At 33.3% G+C, this 16,773-nt stretch overlaps 1 long non-coding RNA gene across 1 annotated transcript; it reads left to right on the top strand.

Moving 5' to 3' along the window:
- The first annotated feature begins 14,974 nt into the window (after window positions 1-14,974).
- Window positions 14,975-16,313, top strand: LOC139906011 (uncharacterized). The gene is made up of 3 exons (XR_011781200.1): window positions 14,975-15,372; window positions 15,423-15,831; window positions 15,893-16,313. It is a non-coding gene; the product is annotated as an uncharacterized lncRNA (long non-coding RNA).
- The last annotated feature ends 460 nt before the right edge of the window (window positions 16,314-16,773 follow it).

Genomic DNA, 16,773 nt, shown 5'->3' with positions numbered 1-16,773 from the left:
CTTAAGGACTGGTCCCAAGATTGGACTGGACCGAATAAATAAGGCCTGCCACTGTACTACTATATATTATGTCCTTGATGGGTTAGGAACCTCTGCAATAAAGTATTGCTACATATTAGACAAAAAAACATATTAAATCATATTTTTTTGTTTAATTAGTTTTATGGTTTGAACCATAGAGAATATATTTTTTTTTGTAAGTTAAGAATTTATTGCTGTTTACCATAGTACAAACATACATTATAAAAAAATAGTACAAATATGCATACATTACAAAACTATACAGGGAGCGGGGATCAAATTGTCGCCTACTTTAAATCTTGATAACTTGAAGACGACATTATCAAATAAAAAACTGGTTACCTAATAGGAAAGCTATTCTTGTCAGCTGACGATACGTAGTTCAGTTAGCATCATGCCGTCATCATATGAGGAGATAAAGAGCTATAAGTGGAACGAGGAGCTTTCGAGGTCCACCATGGTCAACGCATTGGTTAATAAGGGAGGTGAAATCTCCAATTCAACGATTGCTTCAACCTTAGGAGTGAATTTACGGACTGTTCAGTGTATCCGTAAGAAGCTAGAGGACACTTGGGATGTTGATGCCACCATAAAGAGGGCATTTAAGGAGGAGGGCGCCGACAGGAAGGTCAAGGACACTGACTTTGTCGACAAGGTGAAGAAGATGGTTGAGGATGACCCTACTAGGTCCATGAAGGTCGGAGACAGGCCCTGGGTGTGGCAACAGGACTCAGCACCCTGCCATGTGTCCAAAATCTTCATGCAGTGGTTAACTGAGAACTGTTATGACGTCGTAACCAAGGATTTGGGGCCTCCTAACTCTCCCGACCTTAATCCTTTGGACTATTTTGTCTGAAGTTATGTAGAGACATACCAACAGACATCCCCATAGCACCAATGCCAGCCTGATGGAATCCATCAAGGAGGTATTCGGCAACATGGACAATGAGATGGTCAGAAGAGCCTGCGGCCGGTTCAGAGGCGGTATTGAGGCCGTTATTGATGCCAACGGTGATTATATCAAATGAATTGCTACTCTATACCTATATGCTTGTCATAGTTTTGATTTTCAATAAAAAAGTTAAGAAATGTATATTTTGGGTTGTTTTTTGTAGAAAAATATTTTATCGCCAATTTGATCCCCACTCCCTTTACATACATACGGCAAAGAAAACGACCACACAAAGGGGTATCTGTGCTACTACAGCAGAAATTAATCTTAAGTCCTACTTAATTTTATAGTAATTATCAATAATTTTTTTCATTTTTGTACATTTAATAAATTTAAGAATACTGAGATCTTCATCCTTTGCTTACATGGCTTGGTATCTCTTATATGAGAACGATGGACATCTGTTAATATGGTGGTCTACGCTTTGTGGTTGTGCAAATATTGCACTTGTATTTTTCCATTTGCTCAGATGAGCCAAAAATGGCCATGACCTGTATAGGCTTGAACAAGTATGTTCATGTTTTGAGGCAAAAGTTTGATACTCTATTGTTTAGGTTTCTTTAACATGTGATGTGTATATTTCATTCTTTGATCTTCCATGTATCTGCTCCAACAAACTTCGAAGAGAAAGTCACCCACCACCTTTTTTTTATGTAGTTAGGAGGCGCTCCAACGCACAAACGATTTTGACTTTCAGTAACACTATTTGCAAGATAGTCTGCAAATTCGTTTCCTGAAATATCTGGATGGCCTTTGCACCAATCAAGATATATGTTTATTTCCGATGTTTAATATTTCTTTGCACTTCATAAGTGTATCACTTTTTGTAAATGGATTTTAAATAGCAGCAATTGCCGATTGAGAATCCAATCAAATTGTTACTTTTTTTTTATGGCTTGTCTGGGTTAAGGAAAGCTACCAATGATTGTGGGATGGTGATTATTTCTGCTTGGAAAACCGTTTCTTCGTTATGTAATGATGCTGATGATTGATGAATTGACATGTTACCTCGAGTGATAGCCGTTACACATTTGTGTTGCCTTTCTCATCTTTAGATCCATATGTATTGTATCCAATTGTAAAGGGTGTTCAACTTGACGGTTGTCGACCCAAATATGATTGCCAGTGATAAAGCCACTTACTTTCAAGTATTTTAATGTATAACGATGTCCACTACCCCTTGGAAGATCACCGACACTATCCAAGGTACCTCAGAGAGAATTCCTTGTTCTCCATCTAGACTTCATTGCATGCGCTTGTATGTAGAGGTCGAGGGGAGTGATGCCCAACACTTTCTCTATTCCTATTGTTAGTATTGATTGTAGGGTATGATTCATGCCCATGAGTGTTTTTCTATGAATGTTGGTTAATTTCTTTATTCCCTCTTTCTTTGGAATAACAGTGTGTCCCAATACAAGACACCCATAGGTGACGATAGGTCGGATCATGGATTCGTAAAGTCAGACCACTAAATCTAAGGTTAGCCCCTACTTTTGTCCTGTGATTACCTTATCCATGTTCCATATACGGGAACACTTCGCAGCTTTTTCTTTCAGGTGTTCGGTCCAAGTGAGTCCTTGATCAAACAACACACCTAGGTACTTCATTTATGTTACATATTTCATAACTTTTCCATCCCTATATAATTGTAGAGAGTATTTAGATCTTAATTTATATGCTTTTGAGAAGACATTAGAGCTTGAGTTTGATGGATTAAAGGTTTTCTCCCATTCCAGAACCAAATTTAAAGTAGTCTGCATTCCATTGATAAGGATACTACGATATTTAGCAATTATTAATATAAGGATATCATCTGCATAACCTACAACTTGGGTGTGACCTTCTTTAAACTTGATCAAGAGGGTATCTATAATTATATTGCACACTATTGGAGATAAAACTCCCCCTTGAGGACTACCACGCGTTGGATTGACGTTGATTTTTTCACCTTTTAATTCAGCCGTGACCGTTTGTGTATTGAGAATATCCCTATACCAAGATTTGATGCTTACTGGTATTCCCAGCTATGTCATTACTGTGTTTGCTGAGTAAAGTTGTATATAATCAAACGTATCTGTGCAGTGAAAACTGACTGAATGTGTGCAATGTTTCAGATAGATGTATTTTTCGATTAAATCTGCTGCGTGTGACCAGGCTGTCTCAGATGATAGACCTTTTGTGTAATCATGTTGCAAGTGAAGTGTAGGTATAACTTCTTCTACTTTCCACTCTACAATTCTTTCGAGTCTTTTAAGGATGTAGTTTGAGAGGGTGATTGGTCTAAATGATTTTGCTAAGCTCTTCTGAGAATCAATCCGTAAAGTTCAGAGATGTAATAGATTAAGTTGTCCCTTATTTGTTGTAGTGTAACTGGTTTAAGTCGATCTGCTCCTTAACTTTTAAGTGGTCCAAAAGAGTTGAAGGATTTTTTTAACTTATTAACTTCCACAAAGAAAATGTTAAAGTTAGTTTCTGGCTGGTCTGTGACAGGTGGTATTGATTCTGCAGTCAGGGAAATGAGTTTCCATCAGTATTTGCAAGGATTGAGGAGATGATTCTGCGTATCCATTATCTTTTTTTTTTGAGGAGACTAATTGATTTTTCGATTGGTTTCTGAGCTCTGATCAGTTTTGCAATATCTTTAGCTCTTTCAGTTTTACTGCAGAAAAGTCTACATTACTCTTTCTTCTCTTTTCTCAGTGCTGTGCGAGATTCGTTTTTGTTTGTTTTTGTTTTTCAGAAATCTTCACTTTGTGGCCTATAATTACGCTTATGCTCGAGTTTGTTGAGTTTGTATCTCAAGCTGGCAAGATGTTTTGTCCACCATGATACTGATTTGACTTTTTATGTTTTTCTTAATGGGCAGGCAATGTCCAGTGCCTTGATTATGATATCATATATTGATTCTGCAGAGTGATCTATCATCACCTTTGCATTGGGAAGTATTTCAGAAAGTGACTCATTTTCTATGTGACGTCTGAATATATCCCAGTTAACTTTTTTTAAGGTTTTCTTGACTTTTCATTAATGGGCATGTACTTTCCAAAGTTAAAAACTGTTTATCGATGATCTGAAATAGATGGTCGCAGATCTACATGCCATCCTTTAGTCCCGCGCTTTTTAAAAGCATGATGATTCATAATTGTAATGTCAATGGTTGAACTGACTCGTTGAGTGACAAAAGTAGGTTCATTTCCTTCATTTAATAATATAAGATTATGTTCATCTATTAGATTTTCAAGAATTTATCCTCTAGTGTCAATGTATTGACTGCCCCTAGATGATAAAGCTTTTAGTTCACATCAGGATGTTGTATTTTTGTATTAAATCCATCAAATCTTTACAGATACTTTCCTCAGTCAAACCAAATGTAGACCTACTATTTTAATGGGCGGTTTAGTTATTAAACCACTAAATGCATACTATATAATTTATAAATCATGGTCTTATATTATCGTTAGTTTTTTTGATAAAATATAAGTAATATATTATTGGCTTTGGAGTAATTGATGATGTAGTCTCAAAGAATATCGGAATAAGTGTGCATTTTAAGTTTGATATACAATTTCAAATATTTTCAGCTAATTTTGTTTCACCCAATCATACTAAAAGATAAACTGATGTATTTTTTATTTTTTTTATTACATAAAAAATAATTTATTTACCAATATTATTTTCGGAAGGATCTGAAATCATGGAGAAGCCGTCGTAAATCTCTATGAAAGATGTTTCAGCCACAGAAATATTTTTAGGAAATTGAACGGACTTATTCCCAAAGGTACGTTTTTAAGATTTTGAAACGATTAAAGATGACTTACACCAGATTCAAGGACCAAAGAAATCAAGCATGAGACAAAAAGGACTCTGAACGGGATAAAAACTGTCTAGAGATGAGGATTCTCTCAAACTTATTGGGACCTTTTTTAAAAGTGAACATGTCTCAAGAATCCGTGTACAAAATTATCAAGCAAGATTTCAGGATATAGGTTTCCAATCTTATAATTTGTTATTGTGATACAGAAGCCGCTCGAGCGAAAATAAATAGTCGAGCTCCATCGCTGCCTCTTCACATTATATTCAGCGATGAGAGTTTTAATAAGTTTGAGGTCATCAAATATTGCAATGGACAAAGAATCATATCCAAAAATAAATATCAGTGGTTCTCAAACGTTTTACACCCCAGACCATGAAAATATCAAGATATTTATGTATGTACTGCCATTATTAAAAAATGGATAATTTTTGATACAATGTTATCCAAAATGTAGTTCACTTATTTCTTGATCTTTTTTATAAAAAGCCCTACCACAACTTAAGGTTCTACGTTTAAATAAAAGGGAGCTCACGTTTACACCACAGCTTAATCCAAGGGTCCACAGTTCCATTACATATACATGTTCTATATGAATAAAGCAAAGTCTATCTGCATGCCCTATGTGGCTATGTACTTCGTAATGTCGTTTTTGAGTGTATTTGGGACTGCCTTAATACTTTATCCAAGAAATAACAATACAATTAAGTGTGTACGCCCTATTAAAAGAAAAAGGAAGTATAGGCATATAGAGTACATTAGTTTCTAGAGGCTAAAGTACTCCCTGGCTCATCACTCCATATTAAAAATAATTGTGAAGCTGTTATTATTACGTTTTCATTCTTGAGGAGAGAACCTGTAAGTATTGAATAACAACATGGGAGTGTGCTCATGAAAAACAGAGTGTACTACTGATGATTTCTTGGAAGTGAACTTCTATTATTAAAGAAAAGTTGGTCTGTTTGTCAACGTATAGTAACTTTAGACAATAACTGGCACTACTGCTAGTAAATATATCATTGAAAAGCGACCTTTTTATCAAGGAAGTCTCTTCAGACATTGTAGTTCAGGTTGAAGGGATAAGTATTCAACCAAAAAACCTCCCGTTGGTTCCAATCCAATGTAGATTTCTTTTCTTTAAAACGTTTCTGCATGATTTCAAATTATGTATCTTAGATGAGAGACGACCCAGCAGAGGCATTAGATACGTTCTCCATAAGGTGGAAGAAGAAGGGTTACTTCTTCCCTCCAGTTTCACTGTTTTCAAGAGTTACAAGCAGACTGAAGGATCAAAATTGCTCCCCAGCAATTCTGATAACTCCCGAGTTGAAATGAGCAAAATGGTTCCTACAGTTGCAAGAGATATCTAGGGAGTCAGCGAGAACAATTCTCTCGTGCTTAGATCTTAAGAAACTCCCAGAATAAGGGATTATGATGGCATGAAAGATTTTGAGAGGGCTTTATTAAATCAAGGTCTCGATTCGAAAGCAATTAATCTCATTTTTTCAAACATTCGTTACTCGACTAAGAGGAATGCGTTTAAAAATGTATAATATGTTTTATTTTGGGAGAGGATTGTTCTTTAACGTGTCGGGGAATGTGGTAATAAATTATTTAGCATCACATCCCACGTCTTCCTATAGTGCTCGTGTAACAACAAAAGTGGCAATAGTAATCTCATATCTTAAGATTGGTTGTTGTAGCTTTAAACAGAGCTGATGGCAGTTTAGCAAGGTTGTATCCTTATCGGCGTAGCGTTTCCGTTTCTTCAATCGCTAGAACTAGAACAAAAACAAAAACTGACAAAGTTGAGCTGAGACAGGAACTGAGACCGTAATATATTGCTTATCCGTCTCAGTTCTTTTACTTATTTTAGTTTGATGCATTTTTGGTATATTTATAACCTTTTAACATGCTATATATATAATTTCATGGAAATAAAATACGTCGTTACCTTTATTGTACCACGCAACCTTTCATTTCCTAATTATCTGGAAGTTATCTTGATAAATCAACCATGCCAATTGCTATTTTTCTCTTAGGTAATACATCCCCTCCAGCCCACCGACTGCGGACGGCCATGTAATGGGTAATTTAATATGAATGATGTTAAAAATTGCCCAAACGTCATACATTATCTTTCTATCTTGAAATTGGAGACTGCATAAGCGGAAAGTTAAAATTTAATTATGGTAACCTTTTAATAAGAATGTAAGCAGGAACGTCTGCTGGGGGTAGACTAAAGATGAATGAAGGAATTTTTGCTTTGGACTAAGAAAAATTAATGAGAAAACAGGTGTTGAAAAAACTTTTATAAGGATTTTTTCTATAAAAAAAGGTCATGTGACCAAGTTATGTACCAGAGCCAAAAATACCGCCCCCCAAAAAAAAAAAAAAAAAAATATATATATATATATTATAAGCCTGCAGACGTCCCTGGCAAGGAACTGCTACTTTTTCGTGCATCTACCATGAATCATTACAGTAGAATTATTTAGTTTCTGGAATACCCTGTTCAGGAGTTGTGGTGTGCAAATCCGTCTCTTTCGGTCGCACCGGCATTTTTAGTCTTGAACATCGATGAACTTTCATAATGAATGAAGACTCAATATAATGTAACCATTTTTACAACGACAAAAAGTCGTCGTTCCTTACATAAAGATATCCTCTGGGCTCAACCTCAGTCCTATAGTTCTTTGATAGACTCTAGACCCCCTTCTCCCTGTTCTCTTACTGTAATAATATATTTTTTGCGAAAATATAGTATGAAATGAGGGCAAACTTATACAATGTACCACTAATTTGTAACTTGTACAGTATGCAGGGCCGTATATATGTTTTTTTTCATGGGGGGTGGGGGAGCTTGTTTTTTTATTTAAAAAATCCACAGCTGTTCACAATAAATTAATTTTTTTTGAAAATAATTATCAAAAATCCATGCCAAAATTACTAAAAAGGCCATTTTTTGGAAAGAAAAAAACTAAAAATCCAAAACTCTTCACATCAAATTCATAAAACGCACCTGGTATATTTATACAAATAACAAATTGTACAATCATATGATCATCTAGAGTTTAGACAAAATATATATTAATGTATAATGCTACAAATGCAAGAAATGATAGATTTAAAACTTTCATAATAATCAATATAGGTAGCCATTACCTTTATTTTTCATTCACTAATATTATTCATGAGTTTTATACATATAAAAAAATATGTATACAATAAAAGCCTTCCAAAGATTATATTAATAATATAAAAAAAAATAGGCAAAAAACATTACTGTTTTTTTATACACACATTGTACTATGTTCATTGTTCACATTATATATATTAGATAAAGCCTTCTCTTAATATATTTTCATTTATTAAGAACTCTTTTAAACATAAAGACTTTTGGAGACCACATAACATATTTTTTTATATAAAAATATATCAAAAAGTATTTTTGAGCTTCAGAGAAAAGCGACAACATATATATTTATCACAAATATCACTATAAATCAAGAACAATCCTAAAAGCATTTCGTAAAGACTTCTAAAATATTTATTTTATATCTATAAAAATATTCTTCTTTAAAATCTCTTTTTTTTTTCTAAATAATGGGGTATTACATATTTGCAGGCTTGGAGCAAAAAAAAAAAACCATGCTGGTAAAACATGGCCCGTTGTCTAAGCCCAACGTCTCAGGAATACCATGTCTGGCAAATACGGACTTCAGTACTCCTATTATTGATGTGGGCTTTTGACTCCTTTTCTATAGCATCTTACTTTTTCTCCGTTTCAGTAAGAGTCTGACTTGCATACAAAATGGGGATCAACCCGTCCTCTTTCTTCTGGTACAGGACTGCATCTGTGAAAAGAATATACCCCAAGGTTAATAGAAATACAAGGTTAGACCATCATGTAGTCAGGCTTGCTAGAATTTTCAATCTGATGTATTGTACAGACTGCTGGGCAAGATAGGCAGATTTTGACAAAAAAACATAGCCACCCATAGTCTATGACGTCACCATTGCTATAATTTTCAATTTGATTTATAGTACCGACTGCTGTGGAAGAAAAACAGATTTTGAACAAACACGCAACCACTCATCTACTATGACCTCAATATTAAAAGCGTGGTAGAAGTCAAACATAAGTCGTACACGCGATATGGTATAACCCTGTATTTCTATTAACCTTGAGAAATGGTCAGGGACCTGTGTAAGTTTGTACTAGAAGTTTTATCTTACATCCAAATTTGACACCCTTTGGCTCTTTTAAATTATGTGTGTATATTTCATTCTTTTGTCTTCTTTGTATCGCTTGTACAAGAATTAGTTGAAGAAAGTACGTATCACCTGCTTCATAAAGCTTTTAAGCACTCCAACCAACTTTCAGTTTTGATTCTTAGTGTCTATTTTTTCTAGATAATCTAGAAATTCATTTCTTGTCATATCATTATGACCTTTACACCATTCAAGGTATATAGTTTTCTCACTTTTTCCTCTGTTCAATATTTTTTTTTTGCACTTTTTGACTTCATCTCTTGTAGTACGGGGATTAAGAATAACAGCAATTGCTCATTGATAATCTGATCAAATTGTAAGCTTTCTGAACGTTTATTCATCCTTGCGATAGCAAATACTTCTGCTTAAAAGGCCGATGCCTCTTCGTTCAACGAGGTCTATGATTTGTGAATGGACATGTCATCTAGAGTAATAGCGCATACATCACCAGTATTGACTTTTTCATCTTTGGATCCATCCGTGTATATGACTGTGTAAGGGTTATCAATCTGACATAAGATTGCATTTGATGAAGTCACTTGGTTGATTCAATTTAACTTGATCATGTATTTTATCACAGGAGAAACGATGCCCACGACGCCTCGGATTACCAATACCATTTCAGGTGTCCCGTAGGAAATGCCTTCTTTTCCATCTTGACTCAGTTGATTGTGCTTGTATGTAGAGGTTAAAGGGAGTGATACCCAAAACAGCCTCTATTCCTGCAGTCGGCGTTGATCGAATGGTGTCTGTCATGGTACCTTTCCTTGAATGGTGTTTAATGTCTTTATTCCACATTTCTTGGCATTAATGGTGTGTCCCCAAATAAGACACCCAATACTCATGATAGGTCTGATCATGGCTTCATAAACCCAGAGCACTATTTTTAATATTTCTTTCAGGGGTTCGGTCCATGTGAGTTTTTGATGGAAAATCCCACCCAAGTACTTCATTTTTGTTTGCATATTCAATTATTTTTCCACCCATATTTAATCTGAGAAAAAGTATTTTACATTATAATTTGTATCTGAATAAATTGTATTTACTCTACCACATTTCAAAACTATATCTACAGCTTTTCTTTTCCCTTGGAATACTAGGAAATTCCAAATTATCAATGTTTTTATAAATAATTTTAACCATAATTTCGCTATACCTCAGTTGTGGTCTCTTTACATTTCAAAAAATTACTCTTGCCTTTAGTTTTCTTTCTCCACATTAAATATTACTTTTTTATCCCTTAAGGCTTAGCTATGGTTGATGGGCTCCAAGAAATGGTGTTCAGAAAACTCATAAAAGGCAAAAATAACTGTTTAAATGGTCACAACAACGAGGGTAGTTACATTGGGTGTTGCATTATAATTAACAATTGTGTATATCCTTCATGATAATAGTATGTTGTTATATAAGCATACCTTAATAACTGGGGGTAAATATTTTTTGATGCTCTTAATAAGGAGTAATATCGCCGGACATTACTACATAATTAGCTTTTGCTCTAAATCTTTAAGATGAATTTATTTCTAACATTTTTTTATTAATATATTTATTGTCTAATTTTATGATTTTGACATTTACTTTATTATTAATAATTAGTTAGATCTCATCGGTAGAGATATATCTATCCTGTGCACAATTGTATATAGCAACTTCCACATGAAGAAGAGGGGTGATTATCTTTTGATTAAACTCCACGTCTCGCTTGTGTATTGCAACCTAAAGTTATGACATATTTAACTGAATTCCGATGTTAGAACAAGAAAAAATTATCTGGATCAATCTATTATTTCAATATTCTTTATTTATAATTTATTATTATTAATAGTTATATGATTTTAATTGTTTAATTTTGTATATTTAACTTAAATGTTTAATGGTTTATTTTTTAGTATGTAGATTATATTTCATTAAAGCCTTCTTTTTTTTTTAAACTTTGAGCTTCAAATATATTTCAAATACTCTACTTTGTCGTTTCATTAGCTATTATTCTGAGAATAAGGTTCATAATGAATTACAATTTCATGGAGTGTGACGTTTTCAAATCTACTGTAACGGATAAAAACGTCGAAGTCAATTATACGTAGTATATCTTCATTAAACATTTTGCTAATAAATACATTCGTTATACCCTCAAAAATCATAATAAAGCAGGCAGATGATAATCACATCAGTATTTTAAACAATGATACCATATGTCTTTTTTCCCCCCTCCTCCTCGCACGCGTTTTTCTCTACAATATTATCAACTATAGTCATAGCTTATATCAATCCTAAGACATATTTTACATTAGGACTTGAATGGCTTATGCAACCTATGGATACTGCCTGCTGTTTTCTTTTTGTTACATTTAATACATAGAGGTGAAGTGAAGAAAATATTATTCAGTTTATTCAATCATCAGTTAATTATAATTAAATAATCAGAATTAAATACTCGGGCACGGGTTGTATTTAACTCTTATTACATTGGGACTTCAAACTCCACGAGGACTCAGTTTGTATTAGAAAAAAGAAATTTCAGATTTGATATATATATATATATATTTTTCAAGATAAGTCATTCGACTGACTGAAAAAAATAATGCCTTGTTTCATCATCGTTTATAATTTCCATATAAAGTTTTACAGTGAAGGCAAAAGATAAATAAATTATTTTAGAAGGTGAAGAAGAATTAATCAACATTTATTATTCAGATTTTATCAATTTTCTATTAAATGGTTGAGCCCTATCAGCTTGCGAACATCAATGGACAGTTTATAACATTATTGGCATTTGTTACTTTTATAATGGGCCTTGCTATATATCTTCATTTGCAAAAGACGACTCTTTAACATTGTCGTTGATGTCAATATTGGGCAGGCTTGTTTCACTATTTTTGCAAATTCATAAGGAACTTTTTAAATGCAATACTACATTATCAGAGATTAGAAGATGGTCAAATGGCATTATTACAAAAGAAAGATTATCAAAAAATAACCAAAGGCTTTATTAATAACAACGTATACTCCGAAAATAACAATATAAACTTATCCTGGATGAAGATATTAGTCGTTGGAGAAAATAAGTTACACATGCAATTATAATATTATACTAATGTATTTATTTTGTGTAGCTCTAAATATATAAAATAAAATATTAAGTAATAATCATATTTATACTAGTTTAATTAATGAGTGTCGATGTAACTGATACTACAAGTATAATACCTATATGGTGCCTAATTTCTTGGAATTGCTCCTTTTCCTTTATTATTCATCATTTTTCCACGAAAACTTATCCATTAAACTATCCTCAAAAAGTTTGTAAAGATAATATTGTTCGCATAATTCTAAGCGAATAGTGTGTATAGTATATTTAAAAAAATACTAACTAAGAATTTTACTGCAATAAAATTGATATTCAATAAATACAAACAAAATTGTGGATTCTGAACAGTGAATGGATAATGACGATAATTAAAGAATAGAATAAGTATACAATTAGCATTCAGTTTATTTATTATAGATATATATTATAATATTAACTACAAATAAGAAAATGAATAGCACGCACTTCTTGTAATATACACTAAGCAAACCATCGGGAGTCGATTTTTAATTTATTTATAGGGTTTCAAAGATTGTGCTGGCTGCAAGAGGTGTAACAAAGTCATCAATTTATGAGTACCAGTCAAGTCTAAGGTATTTGAACCTAAGAACAAGGATGAGATAAAGGAAATATACAAAAAAAAACCACTCCGTATCTAGGATAATACAGTAAGAATTTCAACGATGTCCATCCTCAATTCTACATCAAGTCATACAAGGACTTACAATTATAACCCCACAACAAATCCAAAGAGTTACCCTTCTCCTTTCACGCACTAATGATTACTTTATACTTATTGTTGTCTCTTGTAGAGTAAAAAAATAATGATTATTTAGAGGCAGCAATTAAAAATACGGTTTGGTTTTTGTCAATTGTGTCTTCATGGTTACAATGAAAAGCTTTAAAATATTTTTCCGGACACTGACAAAATTTCAAAAACTCACACAAGGGCCTCCCTTAGAGACCAATTCAATCCAAGGGCTAGATGTTTTTTCATAAAATCCAGGTTCACACTTAATATCTTGTAGAAAGATTCCATGAGTCTGGCAACTAGGCAATGGAAGAAGTTTCCTAGAACCTAAATATTCAAAGGCTCGTAAACTAATGCTTCGTAAGATGCGGCAGTGGTTGCATCCTGTTTTAAGTATCCTCAAAATTACAGAAAGAAAAGAAGACAAAGTTTGGTTTATTTTTAAAGATTGGACTTCACTTCCTAATATTTTTGGAAAATTTTAAAGTTACTTTATAAGGATAATAATAAAAATAGGGAGAAAATATGCTAGCAAAATTAGTGTATCCAACTATGAGGCTTATTCAAGGTTGTCAGAAGTATGTATGTTGGAGGTCGGCAATGCCCCTCTAAATAATTGTAATGTTGTTAAATACAATTTTTCCTCACCTCTTAACTTACTTTTCAAAGGAAAAAGTATTTATTGCCCTCTACACGGCAATACCTCAGTAACACAAAATATATTTTGTCGTCAACTCTCAATTATGGTGTGTTTCATTATTATGACTTATGAGTGTTGATTGGTTGAATTTGAATTAGCTCTTGTTAAGCTGTGAACAGTTCACGCCAATTATTGAATAGTAATTTCATAGTTGGAAGAATTGTCTAAGTAACTACCAATTGATTTAAGGCCTTTTTACTGTTTCTTTTTGGAGGAAAGGTAAAAACTTGTTCAATATTTTAGAGCTTCCGACGGTCCTGTTATTTGAGACTCACAAGAGATATTGACTCAATTTACTCCACCCATGAAAAATCATCAAGATCATCACGAATATCACTACATCAACATTTTTGGAGCATATTCAATTTCTGAAGGGGAAAGTTCCATCAACCCTCGCCCTTTAGTTTGATCAGCCCTGTATAATGTACAAGTACCTTATAGATACATTTATGTTCCTATTATGAATCCTGATATTGGTGGTGGGACCAAATATTAATCGTTATTTTTAATGTGAATGAATTACATATTGTATAATCTTACATGTGTGTTATTAGTGTATTTACTCAGGCAACGATATCAGATTTCGTTATGTACGTACAAGTATAAGATGTGGTATAGTCTCAGATTACTCACATACCAAAAATTAATGCTCTCATAAGCATCATTTTAATTATACATATGCTACAAAATTTCCCAAAACTTACAATCAAATTAATCATTATTATGAACCAAATTTATGTAGTAATATGTTCCAATTTTTTTGTATGTATCAAATTCTTATTTTACCGTTGCGTATTTTCACAATTGTGTAAGTAAGTGCTTGGTATTCACTAAGAAAAAGTAACTTTTGATCAATTTATTTCTTTATTATCTGATTTTATAATATAAACCAATTTTAATCATTTACTTCGTTAACTTCTATAATGTCAATTACTTCACTTCAAGAGCAAAGAAGACATTTTTCGTGTTTGACATAGTTTCTCTCTATCATAAATTTGTATAAAGAACTAACAAGATTATTAGAATAGAAAATTTGCCAAACTTCAATTTGATAATGTTTATGTTATGAACATTAATTTTTCTGGTGTGTGTATTTATTTTTAAAATGATTAATGTAAATTATATTCGTGATATATTGTAGCTTATTTAGTCTTGAATTCTTATTAATTGTCCTATTATTAATAAATTTTTACATATTTTTACTCATGAAATCTGTATTGAAAAACTATATTATTATATTTTTATTAAAAAATAACATATTCTAGCTTAACAAGGGGCATTTTGGAGCATTTAACTAGTATAAATCTCGGCGGTAATGTTTCAATTAAAAACTTATCATAACGCTCGTTAACAGTTAGCGTCTCTTCTTCCCCATACACTATGAGCTCCATGGCTTCCTGACGCTCGTTTTCGAGCAAGAGTTGTAGGGCACTTGTGGATGCTCGGGTGGGTCTAGGAAGAGGCGGAGGAGAAGATAGGTAGAGCGGAAGGTTTGTCCACACTGAAGGCACAACATCCTTTTTCAGTCTAGTGAAAAGTTAAGTAATTCAATTAAGTTCATTTGTCAATCCTTGAAATTGTTCTATATTTTCATTTTAAAGTAACTAATCCTTTTACCCAAAGCTCGAACCTGTTTTTGAGCTTGTGCCCATGGGACCTCTACCTTAGTTCTAGTTACCGATTAAGTTGACAACCACTGCCCTATCTTTGGTCTACGGAATGGGCAATATAATCTGATTTCGTGAATTGGAGACTGCACAGTCTTGAACTCGTAGTAATTGTCTATATTTTTGAATTCACTTAGATATGCACTTTCTGTAATAGGAGCAATCCTCTCCCATTTGGATGCAAGTTTCAGATTAGGAGGCCCATTGAAACCAGGAAAACTATGGTATAGGATCTTCAGATTATTGGGGGTGCCGTCATAACCTTAACGGCATCCAGGGGAACAGCACTTCCATCAAATCACCTTAGACTTAACAGTCACGATCGGAATTCTGAAGCTATAACTATAGTATATTTAACTACTGAAAAAAATGCCCAATCAATTTTAAAAATAAGCCGTGTCTTGGAACCGGCGTGCTTTTTTATTCATCTGCATGTAGTGCAGATAGTTTGAGATGTCCATTGTCATACATGTAAATCCAGTGTGTTTTTAGCTGGCCCGTTAATGTTTAATTGGTAATATAAAGAACGAACTTTATTTCAAGTTTTCAGGGTTCAGGTTATATAGGTAAGTATCACTATAGATTAAACATTCTAAGCTCCACCTAATAAATGGAATTGTGATTTAGATAAGTTATGTCTTCGTTATATACATCAAGGAAACTGAAGGACTCTTATAAATAAAATATTTGACTTAGAATAAGAGACGAAGCAGAATTGACTTAAGAACAAAAGAACTTCAGAATTTCAAAGAAGGAACAGTGGATGGACGATGAGAACTCTTCCTGTTCCTCACATGGACTTTCAGTGGATTATTCTGTCTTTTTATAGATCTCATTAATTCTTGTAGCAGTATACGATTATTCCGTAGAAGATTTGGAGGAATTTATGTATTTTTGAACATGGAGGCAATTATTCACGAGGTCAGAAGTCCCTATCACAGATCTGGAAAGGGAAGGGGCATCTGCACAATGAACGATTCTTCCATGAAAGAAAATGAGATCCATCGAGTGAGGTACGCAGAGACGAGATTCCTTGAGCAGCACATGAAGAGAGGATCAGAAGGCATATTGCTAGGATATCCAAATGGAAAAATATAAGCTCCGAGGGAAAATGGATCGATGGAGATCCAATTAAATGCAGCCAGGAGGAGAGAGGGAACTTTTTTAAGGCGCTTTAATAATAAAATTATTCAATATATTAAGATAAGTGGCAAGCTATAGGCTTTATTAAAGGGAGATGTTGTACAAGAAATATTAATAAATAATGAAGGAAAAAGAAGAAAGAAAAAGGGGAAATCTTCCAACTGTTGTCCTTTTCTAATCTCAAAACAGTATTTTATTTGACTAAACAGCCCATCTTTAGTAATACAGCACTAATACAGGGATAAACCAGGGGGTACTTTAGTACTGTGGTCTGCATTATATATTACACGCCCAAATATTCTCAAATATGTGTTACACTTTTTTTAATAAGTGTAATGACTATTTTAATCTGTTAATTCTTAATT

The sequence above is a fragment of the Lepeophtheirus salmonis genome, chromosome 7, assembly GCF_016086655.4.
Source record: "Lepeophtheirus salmonis chromosome 7, UVic_Lsal_1.4, whole genome shotgun sequence".
Lineage (NCBI taxonomy): Eukaryota > Metazoa > Arthropoda > Copepoda > Siphonostomatoida > Caligidae > Lepeophtheirus > Lepeophtheirus salmonis.
This window is presented reverse-complemented; position numbering and strand designations above follow the sequence as displayed.